Consider the following 23723-nt stretch of genomic DNA (forward strand, 5'->3'; position numbering starts at 1 on the left):
ACTGCAGTTGTCTACTTTGTTATCTAGACAATTGGCGGATCCTGGCAGACTCGAGGGAGTCCCTTCTCCCCCATCAAGACAGGCTTTTCACTTTTGTCAGTATGTAGAGATCTTGATAAACTAGATGTTTCATCTGCAACCAGTCCTAGATATGGTATATCTAGGAATAAGAATCAGGATCAGACTAGGCAAGGGCTTTCTGTCCGAGGAGCGATAATGAGGTGTGAGGCTGAGAGAGATAGCCCAGAGCTTTTTCTTTCGAGACAAATTGCCAGCACACCAGTGGGAAAGGCTACTTAGGCATCTAATTTTGCTCGAGAAGTTAGTGGCCAACGGTTGTCTTCACATTCGGTCTCTACACTGGTAGCTGAAGACCTTTTGGTCTCAGAACTGAGACCTACCGGGCACCTTGGTGCTGGTAGGGCACGAGGAGAAGAGAGACCCCAAGTTGATGGGTGTCAAATGCCAACCTACTCAAGGTAGTAGACCTTCTATCTCCTTCCCCAGATTTGTTACTCTTTACAGATGCATCAAAAGGAGGAGTGCTCGTCTGTTTCACCTCATGTTATTCAGGCTGTGGTCCAAATCTGAAAGACATTGCCACATAAACCTCATAGAGATCAGGGCAACCTATCTGGCCCTCAAGCTTTTCAGCAGACTCCTTTCTGGACACACTGTAGTGCTTATGAGCGACAACACTATGGTGGTGTCCCACATAAACAAGTAAGGAGGTACTTCTATGCCAGTTGGTTGTGAAAATCCTCAGATGGATGATAGACAATTTGGTAGCCCTCTCAGCCCGATTTATCCCAAGCAAAAGAACATGCTAGCGAACAATCTGAGCAGGAGGACTCAGATAGTAGGCTCTGAATGGTCCTTGATACAACAGATAGCTAACAAAATTTTGACTTCGTCTGATTCGCTGATAGTTGACCTGTTTACGATGTCCCTGAACTGGAAACTTTCGGTGTACTGCTCGCCAATACCCGATCCCCAGGCATTCTGGCAAGACATCTTGCAACATTCTTGAGATAGAGGAGACGTCTATGCATTCCCCACCTCCTGCCTAGTAAGGAGGCTATTAAACAAAGTAAGGGGATCACAAGATCCATCGATAACCCTAAGAGCTTCGCTGTGGCAACATGCAGAATGGTTTTCAGAACTTCAACATGTGTTCTCAGAGGCTCTGAGAGAGCTTCCTCCACTTCCTGATCTACTCAGACAACCACACATTAAGATACTCCATTGAGTGATTCCATCACTTCAACTTCACGCCTAGAGGTTATCCAGCAGCTGCTGGCAAAGAGAGGCTGCGTATGGCAGGATACCTGTGGGAGTCATCCGCCTCAATGTATTAGGTGAAGTTGTCCGTGTTTTGTAGTTGGTGTCGTGGATGGGGTATCGCTTCACTTAGTGCTTCTATAGCAACAATGGCGGAGTTCTTACTGTACCTCAGGGATGGAAAACTTTGTTCGGTGTCAGCGGTCGAAGGTTATCGCTTGGCCTTGAGCCTTGTCTTCAAACTGAACAAAGTCATAATTCCCTCCTCGATGGAATTGTCTCTCCTCTAACAAAACTTGAACTCTAAGTGCCCCAGGGGCAAAAATCATCAGTAGCTTATAGTAAAATTTTCACCAGACTTATACTCAAGATCATGCTCCTGTCTGGAAGCATTTACCCTCATTGCAAACAGATTATCTTCTAAGCTATAGCCTAACTATAACCTCCAATGCCTTGGCACAGAGGACCTCCAACAACTTTCCTTGTTCCTTTTACTTTCTTGTGGAAACTTATACAGTATTTACATTTTTTTTTGACATTAGCTTTTCATCAAATGTATCATTCATTACATTTTTTTGTACAACTTTTCTGTTCCCTCATTTACAACTGAATACTGCATTGTGAAATATTGTAAGACTTAAATAAATGGCTTATATCTACGGAACTTGCAGAATGATCTAAAGCAAATTTGTCCTTAGCCTTGGGTTCATATTGTATATTCAATTAAATTCATAACTATTCAGAAGTAGTTATTTGCTTTTGCAAGTAAAATTTATTATTGTTATGATGATATATTTTACCATTACATTTTTTCTTTGACAGGATGGTTAATGTTTGATAATTTTGTCTTGTACGTCTAAAAGGAAGACATTCTCCTTATTATTGGGCCGCTGAATACGCACAGTACTTTACTGCCAAGAGGAGGACATGAATGAATTGAGGTTAGTTGAAGTTTATTATGTACATGAAATGTTTTTAGACATTTTGCAGTGTAATGACTTGATATCTGTACTAATATGTTGAAACTTATGATTGGTTTATTTTGAAAATATTTGTCTTTCTGAAAATCCAGTGTACTGTTTTTTGAATGAAATAGTATTTATTGAATAGATAAAAATATCTTGCGTGGTATATCGGTATATTTGAAAGAAATAATTTGTTCTTGTGAAAGAGATGATGATCTTGCTACCAGAGGGTGGCAGATATTGGTAATTTTTGTTGAAGTTTGCTGTGCTATGATTTTATCCTTCACTGAGTTTTTTTAATGATGATCATGGCAGTAATTACCACAACCCATTATAGTTTTCTAGGTGTGAGGTAAAAACCAAAATGTCATTCGGCCACTGGAGGAACAGTATTGTAATCCAGAAATTTCACTTAAACTTTGGGCTCATGACTGTTTCTTTACTGTTGGTTGAATCATCATCATCGTCTCCTCCTACGCCTATTGACGCAAAGGGCCTCAGTTAGATTTCGCCAGTCATCTCCATCTTGAGTTTTTAATTGAATATTTCTACATTCATCACCTCTTACTTCGTGCTTCATAGTCCTCAGCCATGTAGGCCTGGGTTTTCCAACTCTTCTAGTGCCTTGTGGAGCCCAACTTTGAATAGGCCGACATAATTATGTCTCGCTTCAACTGAGCAGGCATCACCACGTGTTGAGTGGCGAATGGTCTTTGGATCCTCGAGTAGCAAAGACAGTAATAGGTTTGTGAGGTTTCCTGACAATAGACTTGTTTGCCACTTCTCTGAATGCGAAACTTCCCCGCTACGGGTCTCCAGTTCCAGACCGTCAGGCAGCGATCCAGGACCCCCTTCAACATTCCTGGGACAACCTGGACGCATATGCCTTTCTACCCTTTTGCCTGCTAAGAAGGGTGATCAACAAACTCAGAACCTCCCGGAACTGCAAGCTAACTCTAATAGTTCCGGCATGGCCAAGCAGAGAGTGGTATGCAGACCTTCTTTCCCTGCTGGTTCAGGTTCTAAGGTATCTTTCTCCAGAACCCCTTCTGCTGACGCAGCCACACAGTGGTGTCCCCCACGGGAGAATCCCCTTCCTGAAGCTTCACGCCTGGAGGCTGTCCAGTCACTCCTCAGAAGCAGAGGCTTTTCACGGAAGGTGGCTGAGCACATGTCCAGGCACCTGCACCAATCTTCCACAAACCTCTACCAAGCAAGATGGAGAGTGTTTGCAGCTTGGTGTAGAGGACGAGGCATGTCTTTCTCGATCCCTCTCTTCCTATTGTGGCAGGATTCCTTGTGTACCTCAGGGAGGAAAAACTCCTCTCAGTCTAGGCCCTCTTAATGAGAGAATGCCTTGATGAAATCATTGAGCTTCAGCACGGCATTTCATTCCCGTGCTGAATCTTGGTGACGGGCAAGAGGGCTCTCGAACTTCAGGAAATTGCTTCCCCAGTTTGAATCTAAATTTCTCTCTTTCATCTTTTTCTTCTGCTTAATATTACTTCGACCTTCTCCTAATTTCATCAACTTTCTTTCATCTTGCTGTCCTATCTCTATGATTATTATTTTTCTTAGTTATATATATATGTAGATGTATGCATATATATATATTTTTTTATTTTATTTGTTCATTTATTTATTTATCTATTTTTTTTTCTATTTTATTTAAATGGCGTGGATATTTCCACATTCGTTATTACTGCCTGCTTAGATGCATGGGAGAAGGGATCACGGTTGGGAGGTATTCGCATTCAAAGCTATATGTGAGAGTATTGGATGATCTCAGCCATCCCAAAGATGGTTTGGACCGTTTTGGCGGAACTACTCTCAAGGGTGGGGTCATCGGAATCCAGGGGGATCCAATCCTTGAGGTGGGACTCTTGGCTTTTGGCTGGAAGCCCATCATTACAGATATGGGGAGGATGATTCCATATTACCTTGGTCTCAGTCCTAACAGGCAGGTTTAGCTTACACCTGTGCCTCTATATCTGTTTTGATGCTATCCTTCGGGTAGGGTATGGAGTGGACCATCTGGGAAGTATACTCTCATTGTGCCGATAGTGGAGAATACAAATTTCCTTTCCAACGTATGATACTTTCTTATAATTCTCAAGCAGGTAAACCAACAAAACAACAAAAAACAAAGAAAATCCCACCCTTAAATATGGACCCTTCAAATACTGACCCCCCATCCCCTGGATTTGCTGACTCCCCCCCGGCACTGTTGACGACTTCTGCTACTGTAATTAAGGAAAATTCTGTTGACGACCTTCGAACTAAAAAGGACCACTCTACTGATGTTAAAAAATCTAGCAATTTGCGTAATACAGGGAAACTACGATTCCTTCATGTTTCCCAAATCCCATTAGAGACAAATTATGATGATATATATAGAGCATTTGAGTGTTATGGATTGATAAAGGAAATAAGGATGAGACTTGGAGATGAAAAATGGGACTCTTGGATAACTTTTGAAAGTCATGATGAAGCGTTTAATGCCATAAGTAATATTAGTAGTATCAAAGTTAACGAATTGAACATCATGGGAGCTCTTTGTGATAAGGTCCCAAAGGAGTTGGATGTGTACAAACCTGCTGATTGGTTTGAAAAAGATAGAAATGTACCCATGCCTTCACAGAGAAAACCCAAACCACCAATGTGGCTCTTAGCTGAACCTAAAGGGATAATAGGGAATTATTTTAAGATATGTAAGTTTATCCAAAAAAAAGTAGGAACCATAGCACCTGGAGATATATCTCGTTTTGGGAAGAATAGTTATCTCATCCATGCCAAATCTTCGACTCAGTCTGCAATACTATCTAACTTACAGACAGGCAGTGATGAAATTACATTGGAAATGAAACCTCATCTAAATTTCAGTTATGGAAGGGGAGTGGTCTTTAATAAGGACCTGTACAAATTTACAGAGGAGGAGATACTTTCTATGTGTCCATTAAATGTATGGAAAGTGCATAAGGTTCCTGGAACTTATATGATTATACTTACTTTCCAGGATGCTGATGTACCTTTCCATATTTTTATTGAAAATGAAAGGATTAAAGTTCGGCCTTTCAAACAAAAGCCCCTGCAATGTTTTAATTGTTTTAAATTTGGACACCCATCCAAAGTTTGCAAAAATGGAAAAATGTGTGGTATTTGCTCAAAAACTTATCATGGAGAATGTACACTTGAGGCCAGGTGTTCAAATTGCAATTTGAATCATAAATCAACTGATAGGAGATGCAAACTGTATAAGTTGGAGGAAGCTGCCCTAAACAAATCAAGTTTAGAACACATAAGTGTGGGACATGCAAAAAGACTGTTGAATAAATCAACCAGCTATACAAAGGCCTTAAAATCAAAGGTAAATTTACCACAGGAGACATCAACCCTACCTAGCACTGCCAGTAATCCTAAGAAAAGAAATACAACCTCTGATAATAAAGTACTGCATGACAAGGTAATCATATTGCCTTCTGAGGCTCTGCCACAGTGTATTAAAAATGGGTCACTGCCCATTTCTGTACAGCCTTCGTCCCCCATTACCAACAATAGTACTAACCTCTCCCAGGCCATGTAATTGCCTGATTTGATGGAAATGCCACCTGACACCAAGTTACCAGGTGCACCTGTATTGGGGAAGGTGCAAAAACCTGGTAGCTCAAAACCTACTAATCGGAAAAGAGAGAGACCTCCATCTCTCTCGTCCCCCTTCCATAAGAAATATCAAAATCACGACGTCAAATAAATATGATGATTTGTCTCTTGATATTTCTGATCTGGAAGTCAATTTAAATAAATCTGAAATTCAAGTGGAGGTCCACCAACCTCCTCAACAATCAGATCAAAAAGACAAAAAGAAAATCATAAATGCTAAACCCAATCTACCAAGACCCTCTTTAATAAAACCACCTAAAAATAGTGTTAGATCAAAAACTGCTAATGGGAAGACTCCATCCAAGGAGTCTACCAAATTATAAACCATAGTTTTTTCCTCCATTTTGCAATGGAATTGTCAGGGTTTAAGGGCCAAATATGAAGAACTTAAGCTCCTTATTCATGAGCATTCCCCATAATTATTTGTCTACAAGAGAGTAAACTTGATCATAATACCCCTTGTCCTCGCGAATATATTAGTTATAGGACACCATATGATCACTAAGTGGGGAGCCATGGCGGAAGTCTCATATACGTTCGTCGAGATGTTCCCCAAGTTTCTCTGTCTATTCGTACACCTCTGCAGGCAGTGGTTGTACAAATTGACATAGGGCGAAAATATACAATTTTTTCTCTGTACTTGCCTCCAAATGATAACATTTTGTATGATAAATTAGTGGAGGTGATTCAACAACTCCCTCAACCTTTTCTTTTACTTGGAGATTTGAATGGTAGACATCCTTTGTGGGGTGATGTTTTAGCAAACACGAGGAGAAATTTCATATCATCAATTGTGGAAAATGAAGATGTGGGACTCCTTAATACAGGAGAGCCCACACACTTTCATGTCCAGACAGGTACCTTGTCATGTATTGACCTATCAATCGTAAGCTCTAATTGCCTTCTCGACTTCGATTGGAGAACATTAGATGATTGGCATACTAGTGATGATGCACCAATCATTATAAACACCAACAATGGTCCACCTTTACAGGGATCGCCACGATGGAATCTTGACAAGGCGGACTGGGATAAATTTCGTGAGCTAAGCGAAATTGAGGGGGATGCCGGGCAGGTTGAAAATATCGATGATGCCATAGACTTACTGAATGGAACTCTCCATACAGCAGGAGTCAATTCAATTCCCAAAACAACAGGGTTATTCAAACGACGACAACTGTCCCGTGGTGGTCTTCAGAACTAACTGCCCTCCACAGAGCCACAAGAAGATCTCTTAACACGATTGCGTAGACGCAGAACTGATGAGAATTTAATTATGTACAAGAAATGTAGAGCACAGTTCCGTCGTGCCATGAAAGAAGCAAGGCGCCAGTCATGGATGTCTTTTGTTTCCTCCATTAACAGTAGAACACCACCATCTTCTGTGTGGAGGAAAGTAAAAAAGATAGCTGGCAAATTCACCCCCAACCCACCACCAGTGTTGAAGGTGAATGGCCAGTATGTAACTGAAGCAAATGATGTTAGCAATACCCTGGCTAATAATTTTTCAAATGTATCCAGCAAGTGTGAAGGAGCCCCTGGTCACCAGTATAGGAGCACTGAAAAAAAGAAAATTTTAAATTTTGCAACAAGAAGGGAAGAGTCGTATAATTCTCCTTTCACTGAAAGAGAATTTGATTCCGCACTTGCTCATTGCAATGATACAGCCCCTGGACCTGATGGAATTCCATATGCAATGATTAAACATGTACATTTTAATACAAAGCTATTTATTTTAAGCATTATTAATAGAATATGGCATGATCATAGTTACCCAAGTGTTTGGGAACTATCCATTATTTTAGCCTTTTTAAAACCCGGTAAAGACAAGTTTTTAGCAGCAAACTATCGTCCTATTGCATTGACATCTTGTTTATGTAAAATCATGGAGAAGATGGTCAATGCTAGGCTGATGTGGTACCTTGAAAAGAAAGGTATTTTATCATCGATTCAATGTGGATTCCGAAAAATGCACTCAACGACTGATGTGTTGATACGACTCAAGTCTTCTATTTGTGAAGCCTTTGCTTCCAAACAGCACCATGTTACAGTATTTTTTGACCTTGAAAAGGCATATGATACCATATGGAGATATGGTATACTTGAAACCATTCATGAATTGGGATTGAGAGGAGAGCTGCCACCATTTATTCAGGCATTTCTTTCACGTAGAGTTTTTCAAGTGAGAGTTGGGGAAACTCTATCAGAGAGTAAGTGCCAGGAAGAAGGAGTTCCTCAGGGTAGTGTGCTGAGTGTAACCCTTTTTGCACTAGCAATTAATGGGATATCCTCAGCCATTCCCCAGGATGTTCTCTCAACATTATTTGTGGATGATCTCTCAATATCATTTGCTGGCACTAGAATGGCAATGGTTGATAGAAAAATCCAACTCTCTATTGATAAAATTATCCAGTGGGCTGACATGAATGGATTTAAGTTCTCGACAAGTAAAACTACCATTGTCCATTTTTGTCGTATCCGGGGAGTACATCCAGACCCGGATATATACATTAAAGGTCAACGGATACCAATTGCAAGAGAAGCTAAATTTTTAGGTTTGATATTTGATTGTAGGCTTACATGGGTTTCTCACTTAAAAGCATTAAAAGCTAAATGTGTTGAAGCTCTGAATATCTTAAAAGTATTGTCCCATACATCATGGGGGGCAGACCGCAATACTATTTTAAAATTATACAAGGCCTTGATTTTTTCCAAAATTAGTTATGGTTGTGAAATATATTCTTCAGCCACCCCAAGCCGGTTAAAAATATTAGACTCGATACATCATGCAGGTATTAGATTGTCTACTGGAGCTTTTAAAACCTCGCCTATCCCAAGTCTCCTTGTTGATGCTGGAGAGTTACCTCTAGACCTTTACCGAATGTCTTCCATTATTCGGTATTGGTTTAGATTGCAAAGACTCCCTAACTCTCTAGCCTTTCAGACTGCAAGCCTTGTAAGACACGCATCATACTTTGAGTTGCACCCAAAATCTCCTCAACCTTATGGCTTTCGGGTGAAACGATTATTAAATAGTCTGGATATAATTAGAAATAAGGTACTTCCATTCAAGGTATCATCAATGCCTCCATGGAAGTTACCAGAGATATCTTTTTGTAAATATTTTATTGGAGATAAGAAGAATATGTCAGACCTAGAAGCCAGGTCTCTTTTTAATGAACATGTTAAAGAACATGGAGGATCAACTTTTATATATACTGATGGCTCCAAATCTGATACTGGTGTTGGATTTGGAGTACATAGTAATGGTTTTAATTGTAGAGGTGCACTTCCTCTGACCGCTTCCATATTTACTGCCGAACTGTATGGCATATTAACCGCTATTGAGAAAATAGCGTTGGAGAAGGAGGGTAATTTTACAATTTTCAATATTAATCTTACCCGATGATCATGTAGCTGTCAACTCCGTTGCCCGACAGAAATCTACGGTCGGGATACGCCAGCGATCGCTATACAGGTGGGGGTGTACACAACAGCGCCATCTGTGAGTAGGTACTCAAGTACTTCTTGTCAACAAGAACTCAATTTTTCCTCTGTCGTGCCGCCGGCAAGACCTACTTGGATACGCTGTTGATTCTGGAGTTGTTGTTCACGATTTGGTGATGTATTCACTCTAGAGTTTAGCCTTCACTATTCAGGAAGCTTTATCATTAGCTTAGCAAGCTTTTGGAATTAATTTGGATTAATTGTTAACGAACTTTGCTAGATTTTGGAATTCCCCCTTGACGACTACTAAAATTCAAGATGTCTGACCAGTCTCAAGTCCCTAAGTACAGGCAGTGTAGCGTTAGGACTTGTGCTAGGCGTCTTCCGAAGGCCTCTATAGATCCTCACACCGTTTGTTCCAATTGTAGGGGTAAATCCTGTCAATTGGAAGATCGATGTGGGGAATGCGCTGGGCTTTCGGAATTCGATTTTAACGAATTCCTTAAAAATGCACGTAGGTTAGAGAAGGAGAGAATCAGGAGGAGTTCTTCTCGCTCTGTGGATTTTTCCTCTCCCCATGCCCCTCAACCTTTTCCTTCCCCTGTGGTGGTGACTCCCGAACCTGCTACTAGTGCTCAGCCATCCATGGCGGATATGTTGCGTGCCATTCAGGCTCTCGGTGACAGAGTGGAGTCATTGGCTAATGACCGTAATCAGCTCTTGGCAGATGTCAAAGAGCTGAAAGCGAAAAGTGCAGTGGGAAGTGTTATCAGTGCTAGTGATGTGAAAAGTGTCAGTGTCAGTGTTGCGCATGAGGGTACATCTGTGCGTGCCAGTCGTCCTCCCAGTCCGGGACCTCTTGCAAGCTCCCAAGCCCAGGGGAGAAGCAATGTCGAAGGACCAAAGGGTTCGGCAGGCCTTGATCGGCGCACGGATGTATCCTCAGTGGTTGCGGACGTATCTGTCAAAGATCGTCCCATCCACAAACAGACGAATGAGCCCTTACATTCCTCGTCTGTGGAAGAAGTTTCCAGGAGGAAACGATGGACCAAGGTTTCACGACCGCTCAAACGTAAGGTCCCTTCCGAGCGAGTCCAACGGCCCAGGTGTAGCCACTGGGTCAGTTCGGACTCGCCGCAGTCATCTGATGACTGCACACCTCCCAAGAGAGGTAGAGTGGTTCCACAACAGGCTACTGCTCCAACCACGGTAGACCCTAAGTGGTCCATGCTGCAGACTATGCAGTCTCAGCTTGCGGCATTCATGCAGGAGTATCATGCTGAGAAGGTTAACACTGCACCTGTTAACCTACAACCCGCCGAGGTTGTGCGCTCAGCAGATACTGCGGCTGCCTGCTCCCACACTCCACCTGTGAGAGCTCCACCACCGATGCGCAGTCCACCCTGCCAGACGCATGTTCTTGCTGCACCATCCGTTGACATGCGTGAGCTACCGCATCAGCAGTGGGAAGGTGCTGTAGAGCTGCCGGGTTCCAACACTATGCGGCATTCTCCGCAACCCATGCGGCATGCTCCGCATACCATACAGCATGCTCCGCAACCCACCGCAACCCCTCCCACGCACCAGCACTGCTTTTGTTGTTGCCAGCTCGCAGACTGACCAGCAGCGGCATGATGTTGGATCCGCAGCTACGCATGCACCCGTACTGCCGGATTCAGCCGTTCAGCTTTCTGCTCTGCCTTTGCCACTTCCTACTCAGCTTTCGGATGATGGAGTATCGGATGACGAAGCTGCACATTTGGATGAACCGCACTCTGACTTTGAAGGGCCCAAGTCTACGCCTCCCTCCTTAGACTTTCGTAAAGTCCTTGCCTTGTTCAGGGACTTGTATCCAGAGCAGTTTGTGTCTGCAACCCCTCGCTCTCCTCCCTCCGAGTTTGCTCTGGGCATGCAGTCTGCTGCTCCTGCCTTCACCAAGCTTGTTCTCGCACGATCATCTAAGAGAGCTTTGAGGGTTATGGGAGAGTGGTTGCATTCCAAGAAGCAACTGGGAAAGACTGCCTTCATCTTTCCGCCTACCAAGCTTGCTTCCAAGTCGAGCGTCTGGTATGCCACGGGAGAGGAACCCGGCTTGGGAGTTCCTGCCTCTGCCCAGGGCGACTTCTCAAGTCTGGTTGACTCTCCCCGCAGGTTGGCTATGAGACGATCGAAGATCTGCTGGTCCTTTTCTGATATGGATCATCTGTTGAAGGGAGTCTTTCGTGCCTTCGAGATCTTCAACTTCCTTGATTGGTGTTTGGGAGCCTTAAGCAGGAAGACTTCCCCTTCAGATAGGGACTCTGCCATGCTGATCATGTCTAGCATGGACAAAGCCATTCGTGATGGGTCTGGTGAACTTGCGGCTTCGTACGTGTCGGGAGTGCTCAAGAAGAGAGAACATCTTTGCTCCTTCTTATCGGCTGGTATCACTCCTTGCCAGAAGTCAGAGTTGTTGTTTGCTCCTCTCTCCAAGTGTCTGTTTCCGGAGGAGCTGATCAAGGGGATGGCTGCCTCGCTTATCCAGAAGGATACCCATGATCTTATGGCATCTTCCGCACGTAAGGCTAAAACCTTACCTTCCGTGCCTAGACCCTTCCGCCCTGCAGCAGTAGACACACCTGCAACTAGGTTCATCCCGCCCTTTCGTGGCAGGACCTCCAGCAGAGGAGGTACCCGTGCCGACAGTCACCGTGGCAAGTCCAAGAAGGGTTCCAAGTCCGCAAAAGGCAAGTTCTGACTGCCTTCCTCTCCAGACAGCAGTGGGAGCCAGACTCAAGACCTTCTGGCAAGCTTGGGAGAGCAGAGGTGCAGACGCTCAGTCTGTGAAGTGGCTAAAGGAGGGATACAGAATTCCGTTCTGCTGCAGTCCCCCTCTAGCTACGTCTCCCATCAACCTCTCTCCCAACTACAAGGAGAAGGACAAGAGGCTAGCGTTGCAACAAGAGGTGTCGCTCTTGCTACAAAAGGAAGCGGTAGTCATAGTCCGGGATCATCAATCCCCGGGCTTCTACAACCGTCTCTTCCTGGTAGAGAAGAAGACAGGAGGTTGGAGACCGGTGCTGGACGTCAGTGCTCTCAATGCTTATGTCACCAAGCAGACGTTCACGATGGAGACGACGAAGTCGGTCCTAGCAGCGGTCAGGCAGGAGGACTGGATGGTCTCGTTAGACCTGAAAGACGTGTACTTTCACGTCCCCATCCATCCAGACTCCCAACCTTTCCTAAGTTTCGTCTTTGGAAAGGTTGTGTACCAGTTCCAAGCCCTGTGCTTTGGCCTAAGCACGGCACCTCTTGTGTTTACCAGACTGATGAGGAATATTGCGAAATTCCTTCACTTGGCAGACATCAGAGCCTCCCTCTATTTGGACGACTGGCTTTTAAGAGCTCCAACAAGTCGTCGCTGTCTGGAGAATCTCAGATGGACTATGGATCTGACCAAGGAATTGGGCCTCCTGGTCAATATAGAGAAGTCCCAGCTCGTCCCATCCCAGACCATTGTCTATCTAGGTATGGAGATTCAGAGTCGAGCTTTTCGGGCTTTTCTGTCGGCCCCAAGGATCAATCAAGCCCTAGAATGCATCCAGAGCATGCTGAGAAGGAACCGATGTTCAGTCAGGCAGTGGATGAGTCTAACAGGGACACTTTCATCGCTGGCCCAGTTCATCGAATTAGGGAGACTCCACCTCCGCCCCCTTCAGTATCATCTAGCTGCTCACTGGAGAAAGGACATGACGCTAGAGGCGGTCTCAGTGCCTGTTTCCGAAGAGATGAGGTCTACTCTAACGTGGTGGAAGAACAGCATTCTTCTCAAGGAAGGTCTACCATTGGCTGTTCAGACCCCCGACCACCGTCTCTTCTCGGACGCATCGGACACGGGCTGGGGTGCGACTCTGGACGGACAGGAATGCTCGGGCACATGGAATCAGGAGCAAAGGACACTTCACATCAATTGCAAGGAGTTGTTGGCAGTTCATCTGGCCTTGATAAACTTCAAGTCCCTCCAGCTAAACAAGGTGGTGGAGGTGAACTCCGACAACACCACAGCCTTGGCTTACATCTCCAAGCAAGGAGGGACTCATTCGAGGAAGTTGTTCGAGATCGCAAGGGACCTCCTCATTTGGTCAAAAGATCGAAAGCTTTCGCTGGTAACGAGGTTCATTCAGGGCGATATGAATGTCATGGCAGATCGCCTCAGCCGGAAGGGTCAGGTCATCCCCACAGAGTGGACCCTTCACAAGAATGTTTGCTGCAGACTATGGGCCCTGTGGGGGCAGCCCACCATAGATCTATTCGCTACCTCGATGACCAAGAGGCTCCCGATGTATTGTTCTCCGATTCCAGACCCTGCAGCAGTTCACGTGGATGCCTTTCTGCTGGATTGGTCCCATCTCGACCTGTATGCGTTCCCGCCGTTCAAGATTGTCAACAGGGTACTTCAGAAGTTCGCATCGCACGAAGGGACACGGTTGACGTTGGTTGCTCCCCTCTGGCCCGCGAGAGAATGGTTCACCGAGGTACTGCAATGGCTAGTGGACGTTCCCAGGACTCTTCCTCTAAGAGTGGACCTTCTGCGTCAACCTCACGTAAAGAAGGTACACCCAAACCTCCACGCTCTTCGTCTGACTGCCTTCAGACTATCGAAAGACTCTCAAGAGCTAGAGGCTTTTCGAAGGAGGCAGCCAGAGCGATTGCCAGAGCAAGGAGGACATCCACTCTCAGAGTCTATCAGTCCAAATGGGAAGTCTTCCGAAGCTGGTGCAAGGCGAATGCAGTTTCCTCAACCAGTACCACTGTAACCCAGATTGCTGACTTCCTGTTACATCTAAGGAACGTAAGATCCCTATCAGCTCCTACGGTCAAGGGTTACAAGAGTATGTTGGCAGCGGTCTTCCGCCACAGAGGCTTGGATCTTTCCACCAACAAAGATCTACAGGACCTCCTTAGGTCTTTTGAGACCTCAAAGGAACGTCGGTTATCCACACCAGGCTGGAACCTAGACGTGGTTTTAAGGTTCCTAATGTCATCAAGATTTGAACCGCTCCAATCAGCCTCTTTTAAGGACCTCACATTAAAAACTCTTTTCCTCGTCTGCCTAGCAACAGCTAAAAGAGTCAGTGAGATCCACGCCTTCAGCAGGAACATAGGTTTTACATCTGAAACAGCTACATGTTCCTTGCAGCTCGGTTTTCTGGCTAAAAACGAGCTTCCTTCCCGTCCTTGGCCTAAGTCGTTCGAGATCCCAAGCCTGTCCAACTTGGTGGGGAACGAACTAGAGAGAGTACTTTGCCCAGTAAGAGCTCTTAAGTACTATTTAAGACGGTCAAAGCCATTACGAGGACAATCAGAAGCTTTATGGTGTTCTATCAAGAAGCCTTCTCTTCCGATGTCTAAGAACGCAGTTTCTTACTACATCAGGCTTCTGATTAGAGAGGCACATTCTCATCTGAAGGAAGAAGACCTTGCTTTGCTGAAGGTAAGGACACATGAAGTTAGAGCTGTCGCTACTTCAGTGGCCTTCAAACAGAACCGTTCTCTGCAGAGTGTTATGGATGCAACCTATTGGAGAAGCAAGTCAGTGTTCGCATCATTCTATCTCAAAGATGTCCAGTCTCTTTACGAGAACTGCTACACCCTGGGACCATTCGTAGCAGCGAGTGCAGTAGTAGGTGAGGGCTCAGCCACTACATTCCCATAATCCCATAACCTTTTTAATCTTTCTCTTGAATACTTTTTATTGTTGTTTTTTGGGTTGTACGGAAGGCTAAGAAGCCTTCCGCATCCTGGTTGATTTGGCGGGTGGTCAAATTCTTTCTTGAGAAGCGCCTAGGTTAGAGGTTGTGATGAGGTCCTTTAGTATGGGTTGCAGCCCTTTATACTTCAGCACCTAGGAGTCGTTCAGCATCCTAAGAGGACCGCTAGGCTCAGTAAGGAAGACGTACTTAAAAAAGGCAGAGTAATAGTTCAAGTCGACTTCCTTACCAGGTACTTATTTATTTTTTGTTTGTTATTTTGAATAACTGCTAAAATGAAATACGGGATACTTAGCTTCTTTGTTAACATGTATGCTGGTCTCCACCCACCACCCTGGGTGTGAATCAGCTACATGATCATCGGGTAAGATTAATATTGAAAAATGTTATTTTCATTAGTAAAATAAATTTTTGAATATACTTACCCGATGATCATGAATTTAAGAACCCTCCCTTCCTCCCCATAGAGAACCAGTGGACCGAGGAGAAAATTGAGTTCTTGTTGACAAGAAGTACTTGAGTACCTACTCACAGATGGCGCTGTTGTGTACACCCCCACCTGTATAGCAATCGCTGGCGTATCCCGACCGTAGATTTCTGTCGGGCAACGGAGTTGACAGCTACATGATCATCGGGTAAGTATATTCAAAAATTTATTTTACTAATGAAAATAACATTTTTTAGTGATGCAAGGAGTGTCCTTCAAGCTATGGAAGTTTTTAATTCTAATAACCCTCTAGTTTAAAAGATTTTAGAATGGCTTTTTATTATTGGACGGAGAGGTATAACAGTTCAATTTTGTTGGGTTCCAGCACATGTAGGTGTGTGTGGGAATGAGAAGGCAGATTCACTGGCTAAGAAGGCTGCATCCGAGTTGCTGCCAAGAAGGTATCCCATTCCCTGTAATGATTTCTTACCTGACATCAAGAAATTGGTTTGCAAAAAATGGCAACAGCAATGGGATAGCCTAGATGGCAATAAAATGCAAGAGGTAACAAATGACATATCTCCTTGGAGGTATAATATGATGCCCCGAAAATGGGAGACGTCTCTTTGTCGTCTCCGTATTGGTCACACTCGGTTGACACACGAGTTTCTGCTGAAGGGCCAACACCAACCGTATTGTGACGACTGTTTAGTACCTCTAACAGTAAGGCATTTGTTGACCGAATGCCCCAATTATAACAACTTGCGGAATAGATATTTGTTTGAGGCTCGAGGTGAGGGTGGCAGGTTCATCCTTGCCAAGATTCTTGGAAATGATGTGTCCTACCATGCAAGTGGCATTTTTAGATTTATTTCAGAAGCAGGTCTTCTGAAAAATATTTAACTTATGACATTCAACTTTTATGATTTTTATTGAATACTCTTATTTTTTATTTTTATTTTTTATTTTTGTATACATAAATTAAATGTTACCGGCGTCAATGACCTTAAATGTCAGGATGCCTGAAAACTTTAAATCAATCAATCAATCTCAGTCTAGGCAATTAAAGGCTATCGTTCAGCATTAAGCCTTATCTGTAGACTGAGGGGGGTTGACCTTTCCACCTCAGAAGATATCACCTTGTTGATTCAAGGTTTTGAGAGATAATTTAGGATACTTTAGTTTATCGCAACTTTTGTTGCTGTGTAACAATTGTTTTGAGTTTTAGTGTACTTTCTTTCAACTTGTAGTAAAGAGAAAATAGATTACTGTAAACTACTGCATCTTTTACCTGCTAAAATCCCATCCATTATCTTAACTTTCTAAATCTTAAAAGCTTGCTGTACTAGAATTTTTATTATTAAACTTAACCAGCATGGAACTACCTTATTTTGAGATCTATAACTGACTGGCTGGGAATAAGTGCAGTACAGTAATGTATATTAAATCACTGTAGGAACTTTTTACTGAATAATTAGTAAATGTACCCTTTTAAAGGCCAGATTACAAAGGCTGTGGCACAGCTAAAGCTTTGAGGATATAGGTTATATGGTTGAATCCTAGCAAATCACCTGACATGATCCTTGAGCAACACAGATTCTTTACCAATTTGGACTTTTATGCATTTTACTCTACTTGAAAATCAGTACAGTATCTGTTTTTATTTGATCATACAGTACAATCCTAATGTATTTTTGTTTTTGCAGGCTGCCTAGAAATATGACCAGGCAACAGAGGCCTTTTTTCCTGTTCTTGAAGGAAACAAGATGGCGCAAATATGTGTGCAGTGGGAATCTCGGCTCAGGGACAACATTCGTTTAATGCTGTACTTTGAAAGGCAAGGTCAGTTGCAATGTTATTTCTATACTGTAATGAGTCCCAATTGCAAGACTTCCCAAAGGGGGCAGTGCTATCATTCTAGGCACTACTGGGCCATCTATGACATGTATGTTCCCTTATCATCTCCTCCACGGTCCAACCTCTTGACTTTTCACTTCATACTGTATTAGCAAGGTCCTTGCAGGCCCCAGTGCTGTGCCTTATGGCCAAAACTCATAAATTCAATCCAGTCACAGTGGCAAGGCCATTAAATTCTAAACTTAAAGATAATAGTTTAGAATGATTAAATCAATAGAATTTCAACAAATTTGAGCTTCATTTTTAAAGAGGGCTTAACTACTGCAGTCTCAGAAAATCCTAAACACACCATTTGTCCATTTTAATCATTTTTCTATTTTGGTTGTGCTGTAATTTATGTTAATGAAATAAATCATTGGTTCTTAGCCAATCAGTAAATTGTATATATAATGATGAATTGGTAGTTTTATTTTGAGGGGTATGCGGTAACTGGCTATTAACCTTGCATCAATAGTTACTTAGTTACAGTACCAAATCGCTGTAATATGCTCACAATAATTTGTTCCGTAACCGAAATACAAACCACGCTATTTGATATGGGTATTACTTTCGGCGTAGCTAAATGACGAGCCATTAGATTTTTAACGAGGGTTTACTACCCCCTCGCTAGTCAGCGCGGGGGTAGGGAGGGGTAGCCAGCTACCCCTCCCCCCCTCACACACCTGTGACTAGCTCACTTTGCTTTTGGCTCGGGTGATGAACAGACGTGTCTGCTCCCACCCTGGCTTATTGACAACCTTTCATCTTGTTTTTCTTTTTCTTTTCAGTGTGCTTGGAAATTGGCCTCTACTATGCGGAAGTGTCCCGGCTTACCTGACCGCCCTTGCGGAACGTTTATGTCGGCGGTGGACACAGACCCTCACACCTTATGTCCTTATTGCAGGGGCCAACGGTGAGAAAGAAATAAAGTATGCGGTGAGCGTAGGGAGTGGTCTACCTCCCAGTGGGAGAGGTTTTCACAGCGCCGGAAGAAGTCTGAACGGGATATTTCTCCTTCAAGGGTTTCCTTGAAAAGAGAAAATCCCAAGGACTCTTCTTCCGTAGCCCAAACCTCCTCCGAAGCTCCCACTCGATCGGTCTCTCCCGAGAGGCCGTCGAGTGGTAGCGTAGGCCGTACTTGTGTTCGCTGACCTTGGGGTGTGGAAGAGGGCGTTGCCTCCCATAGCGAGGCAGCTCCTCCTCCTCCCCCGGGCGAGGTTATTTCTGCTAATGTATCTAATGATGATTTATTGCAGCTTTGGGCTTCCTTGGGGCTTCAGGATTCGCCCTCCAAGGAAGCCCTGTTTGATATACAGTAATCAGGTTGGGGGCTGCTGTCAAACAGTCGCCGGCGATAGCAGAGGTTGACCCTCTGTCTATCGTCGACGTTGTTGTGGCAGAGGCTTCCACTGAGTTAGGTCAAACCTCTGCCTTGGGTGCTGATGTTGCTGAAGATTTCGTTCCCCCCTCCGAACATCCTTCGAGGGAGGAGCTAAGTCCAACGGTCTCTCCTGCAGGTGATTCTCCCCCTCGGGGGAGTTCACTAACAGAGACTCCTCTTCGGAGGACTGATGATTGTCTGCCTGCTGCCCCCAGAGGATGTATCAGACGTAAAGCTCGTCTTCCTCTTCGCCGTAGAGGCCTTCCTTCTCCCCTCAAGGGAGTTAGGAGGCGCCTCTTCGGTTCTTCGCCTTCGCAGTCCCCCGCAGAGGATCCTCCTCGCAGTGCAGTGACCGTTGCAGCTGCATCCCTGGACCTCTCTGCTGATCGTTCGCGATCTCCTTCGCCTGCCAGACCTGCTGATATTCCTTCTCCGTTTCTGGCTGCTGACGCGCTGTGGGCGCCCATGCACCCCGTTATCCAACGGGCACCGGTCCCTTTTGGGCAAAAGGGGCTTTATCACATCGTGAGTAAGTCCCTTAATTGCCAGCTATCCCCTGTGCGCCCACTTTCTCCTGTGCGTTCGGGCACAATTGCGTGCAAGCGCTTGCCTGCTGTTCCTGAGACTACTCTCCAGAAACATCCTGTGCCAGGGACAACGCCCCAGTGATCTCCTGCTGCAGAGTCTACGCGCCAGCACTCTCCTGCTTGCCGTCGATCTCCTGCGTGCCAGTGCTCACCTGCGCGCCCACGCTCACCTACGTGTTAGCGATCTCCTGTATGCCAGCGATCTTCTCGCCAGCGCACATCTGCGCGCCCTGATCCTGATACGCGCCACGCGCGCCCACGATCTCCAGTTCACCAGCGCTCTTCACCTGCGCGCCATCGTTCGCCCGCGTGCCCACGATCTGCAGATCTGGGCACAGGAGGGAAGACTCTGCTCTCACCTTCTCGTCAGCGATCTCCTGCGCGCCATCGGACCTCGCCCACTCGTCAGTCACCTTCGCGCGCACATGTTCCAGCCCTTGCTGTGCGCCCTTCAAGAGGTCTCCGAGATCCTGTGTGTCCACGCGCCCACGAGCAGTCACCTTCGCGCGCAACTACGCTGATGGTTCCTACTGCGCTCCCTCTGCCTTCGCCAGATACCGCACCTGCACGCCACCGATCACCTGCGCGCCCGCGCCCACCATCACCTGTGCGCCATCGCTCGCCAGCACGCCCACGCGCCCACTCATCTGCTCGCCATAGATCGCCTGCGCGCCCACTTGACCCCTTGCCAGTACGCAGTCGCTCACCTACACGCCCTGCACGCCATCGCTCGCCTGCTCGTCAGCGCTCGTCCGTGCTCCCTCGCCCATGCGCCAACGTGCACCAGTGCGTTCATCTCCGCGCGCCCGCGCGCGAACCAGTGAACATTCCATCGCGCGAGTGCGATCCCCGGCATGATTCCCATCGGGATTCACAGCGTGAGCCCCCGCGCGAGGCTTCAGGAACGAGAGCATTCAGGTCGTCGTCTTAACGTCCCCCCCCCCCGCGCGCAGGCGCAGACCAGCGCGCTTGCAGGAGGAGGGGAAGTCTTCGGATAGGTCCAGGAACCAGTCTTCTTCCCTTTCTTTTCAGGCAGGCCTAGTTGAGACCATCCCTAAGTCTTCCTCTCGGATTCGAGCAGAGCCAACGAGACCATTGGAGAACGTCCACGTGTCCCCCCAAGTAGAGCCTTTGGGGACGGGAGACTTTGCTGCCAGTTCTCCAGGAGAGCAACAGGAGTCGGAACATGCCTTCTGGCAGGTCCTGACCCTGATGAGGCATCTCAACGGGTTCCCGGACCCCGAGATTCCGCCTCGTGAGGGCAAGGACATGGTCCTGGACCGAGTCTTTGGCACCCAGAAACCCGCTTAGGCCAGTGCAGCTTTGCCCTGGTCCCAAGGGGTGAAGAGTGCCAGGGATAAGGTTGAGGGCCAGCTCTCCGAACTTGCCTCCTCCAGCCGTTCCTCCCTCCTCCTTGTATCCACCAGAGGAGGTACTTTGAGATCATGGAGGAGTCTTGCTTAGCTCTTTCCCTGCACCACTCTGTGGAAGAGCTTACCAAGGAAGTCCCTCTAGAGAGGCTCTCTAGCCGGCAAGTGACTTTCTCGGCGACAGAGATCCTAAGTCAGGAGAAGGTTGCGAAGTGTGCCATGCAGGCTACTTCGTGGCTGGACGTCTGGCTGGGGTCTCTTGGCATCCTGTTGCGATCCAAGGATCTGTCTAAGGAGAGCACCAGGAAAGCCTTGGAGACCTTCCTCCTTTCGGGCACCCGCACCATTGAGTTTCTGGCCCACCAAGTCTCGAACTTGTGGGCCAATTCCATCTTAAAACAACGTGATGCGGTGGCAGAAAGGTTCCATTCGAAGGTCCCAGCCATCGAAGTCAGCAGGCTCGGACATTCTTCCCTTTTAGAAAGAATCTGTTTGAGCCTAAAGATGTGGAACAGGCAGCTGAGAGGTGGAGGAAATCCAATCAGGACTCTCTCCTCCAGAGGGCTTTCACATCCAAGCCCTACAAACCTCCAGCACCTAAACAACCTCGCCCGTCCAAGACGACGAAACCGGCAGTGGCAGCATAGACGACGGTGTCCAAACAGCAGCCCTTTCCTGTCAAAGACAAGAAAGGCAAAAAGTCCTCCAGGGGAGGGAAAAATCCTAGAGGGAGTGGCCGAGGCCGCAAACGCTAGGATTGGCAGTCCCCCTGCATGTCCACCAGTGGGGGGATGCCTACAAAGTTGCGCGATCAGGTGGCAGCAACTCGAGGCTGATTCCTGGACGATTTCCGTAATTTTAATTATTAATTATTACTATCCAAGCTACAACCCTAGTTGGAAAAGCAAGATGCTATAAGCCCAGGGGCTCCAACAGGGAAAAATAGCCCAGTGAGGAAAGGAAATAAATAAATGAAGAGAACAAATTAACAATAAATCATTCTAATAAAAGTAACAACGTCAAAACAGATGTCATATATAAACTATTAACAACATCAAAAACAAATATGTCATAAAAAGACTCATGTCCGTCTGGTCAACAAAAAAGCATTTGCTCCAACTTTGAACTTTTGAAGTTCTACCGATTCAACTACCCGATTAGGAAGATCATCCCACAACCTGGTAACAGCTGGAACAAAACTTCTAGAGTACTGCGTAGTATTGAGCCGCATGATGGAGAAGGCCTGGCTATTAGAATTAACTGCCTTCCCAGTATTACGAACAGGATAGAATTTTCCAGGGAGATCTGAATGCAAAGGATGGTCAGAGCTGTGAAAAATCTTTTGCAACATGCACAATGAACCAATTGAACGACGGTGCCGGAGATTAATATCCAGATCAGGAACAAGAAATTTAATAGACTGTAAGTTTCTGTCCAACAATTTAAGATGAAAATCAGCAGCTGAAGACCAGACAGGAGAATGATACTCAAAACAAGGTAGAATGAAAGAATTAAAACACTTCTTCAGAATAGATTGATCACCAAAAATCTTGAAAGACTTTCTCAATATGCCTATTTTTTGTGCAATTGAAGAAGACACAGACCTTATATGTTTCTGAAAAGTAAATTTGCTGTCGAGAATCACACCTAAAATTTTGAGAGAGTCATACAAATTTAAAGAAACATTATCAATACTGAGATCCGGATGTTGAGGAGCCACCGTCCTTGACCTACTTACAATCATACTTTGAGTTTTGTTAGGATTCAACTTCATACCCCATAATTTGCCCCATGCACTAATTCTAGCTAAATCTTTATTAAGGGATTCACCAACCCCAGATCTACATTCAGGGGATGGAATTGATGCAAAGAGAGTAGCATCATCTGCATGTACAACAAGCTTATTTTCTAGGCCAAACCACATGTCATGTGTATATAGTATGAAAAGTAATGGGCCAAGAACACTACCCTGTGGAACACCGGATATCACATTCCTATAATCACTATGGTGCCCATCAACAACAACTCTTTGAGATCTATTGCTTAAAAAATCAATAATAATGCTAAGAAACGACCCACCCACTCCCAACTGTTTCAGTTTGAAAACAAGGGCCGCATGATTAACACGGTCAAAGGCAGCACTAAAATCAAGGCCAATCATACAAACTTCCTGACCACAATCAAGGGATTTCTGTACAGCATTGGAGATTGTAAGAAGGGCATCACATGCTCCAAGGCCTTTACGAAAACCAAATTGCAAACTAGGGAGTAGATGATTACCTTCAGCAAACCTATTAAGACGTTTTGCCAGAAGACGTTCAAAAACTTTAGATAATATGGGAGTTATGGAAATTGGGCGGTAATCAGTGGGACTTGAGCTACCACAAACACATTTACATAGAGGAGTAACATTACCAATTCTCCAACAAGTGCTAAAAGCTCCTCTTCTTGCTAACTTGCGCAAAATAACAGATAACTTTGGAGCTAAGAAATCTGCTGTCTTTATAAAAAACAAAGGAAAAATACCATTTGGGTCAACACCTCCATAAGCATCAAGGTCCACCAACAGAGCTTTAATCTCACAAGATCGAAAAGCTAAACTAGTTAGTTTAGCCTCAGGAAAACAGGAATGAGGAAGTTCAAGTTTTTCATTACTCTGTTTACTGTCAAAAACATCAGCCAAAAGGGTTGCCTTTTCTTTTGGACAGTGAGTGACTGAGCCATCTGGTTTAAGTAAAGGAGGAACTGTTGCATCTACACCAAAGAGTGCAGATTTAAGGGTAGACCACCATTTATGTTCTTGAGTTGTACCAGAAAGTGTTTATTTTATGGTTAAATTGTACTCCTTTTCAGTTGAGGCATAAACTCTCTGGGCAAAAGCTCGAAGCTGAGTATAGTTGTTCCAGGTCAAATCTGATCTGTTACCCTTCCAAAGGTGATAGGCCTCTTGCTTCTCCAA

General features: G+C 45.2%; 1 long non-coding RNA gene across 1 annotated transcript in view; it reads left to right on the forward strand.

Moving 5' to 3' along the window:
* The window catches only part of LOC137629388 (uncharacterized), a 68007-nt gene that overhangs the window by 36075 nt on the left and 8209 nt on the right, over positions 1 to 23723 (forward strand). The window contains exons 2-3 of the long non-coding RNA XR_011041483.1: positions 2104 to 2222; positions 17237 to 17372. This is a non-coding gene — a long non-coding RNA (uncharacterized lncRNA). The remainder of the gene's footprint in view (positions 1 to 2103; positions 2223 to 17236; positions 17373 to 23723) is intronic.

The sequence above is a fragment of the Palaemon carinicauda genome, chromosome 37 (assembly GCF_036898095.1).
Source record: "Palaemon carinicauda isolate YSFRI2023 chromosome 37, ASM3689809v2, whole genome shotgun sequence".
Lineage (NCBI taxonomy): Eukaryota > Metazoa > Arthropoda > Malacostraca > Decapoda > Palaemonidae > Palaemon > Palaemon carinicauda.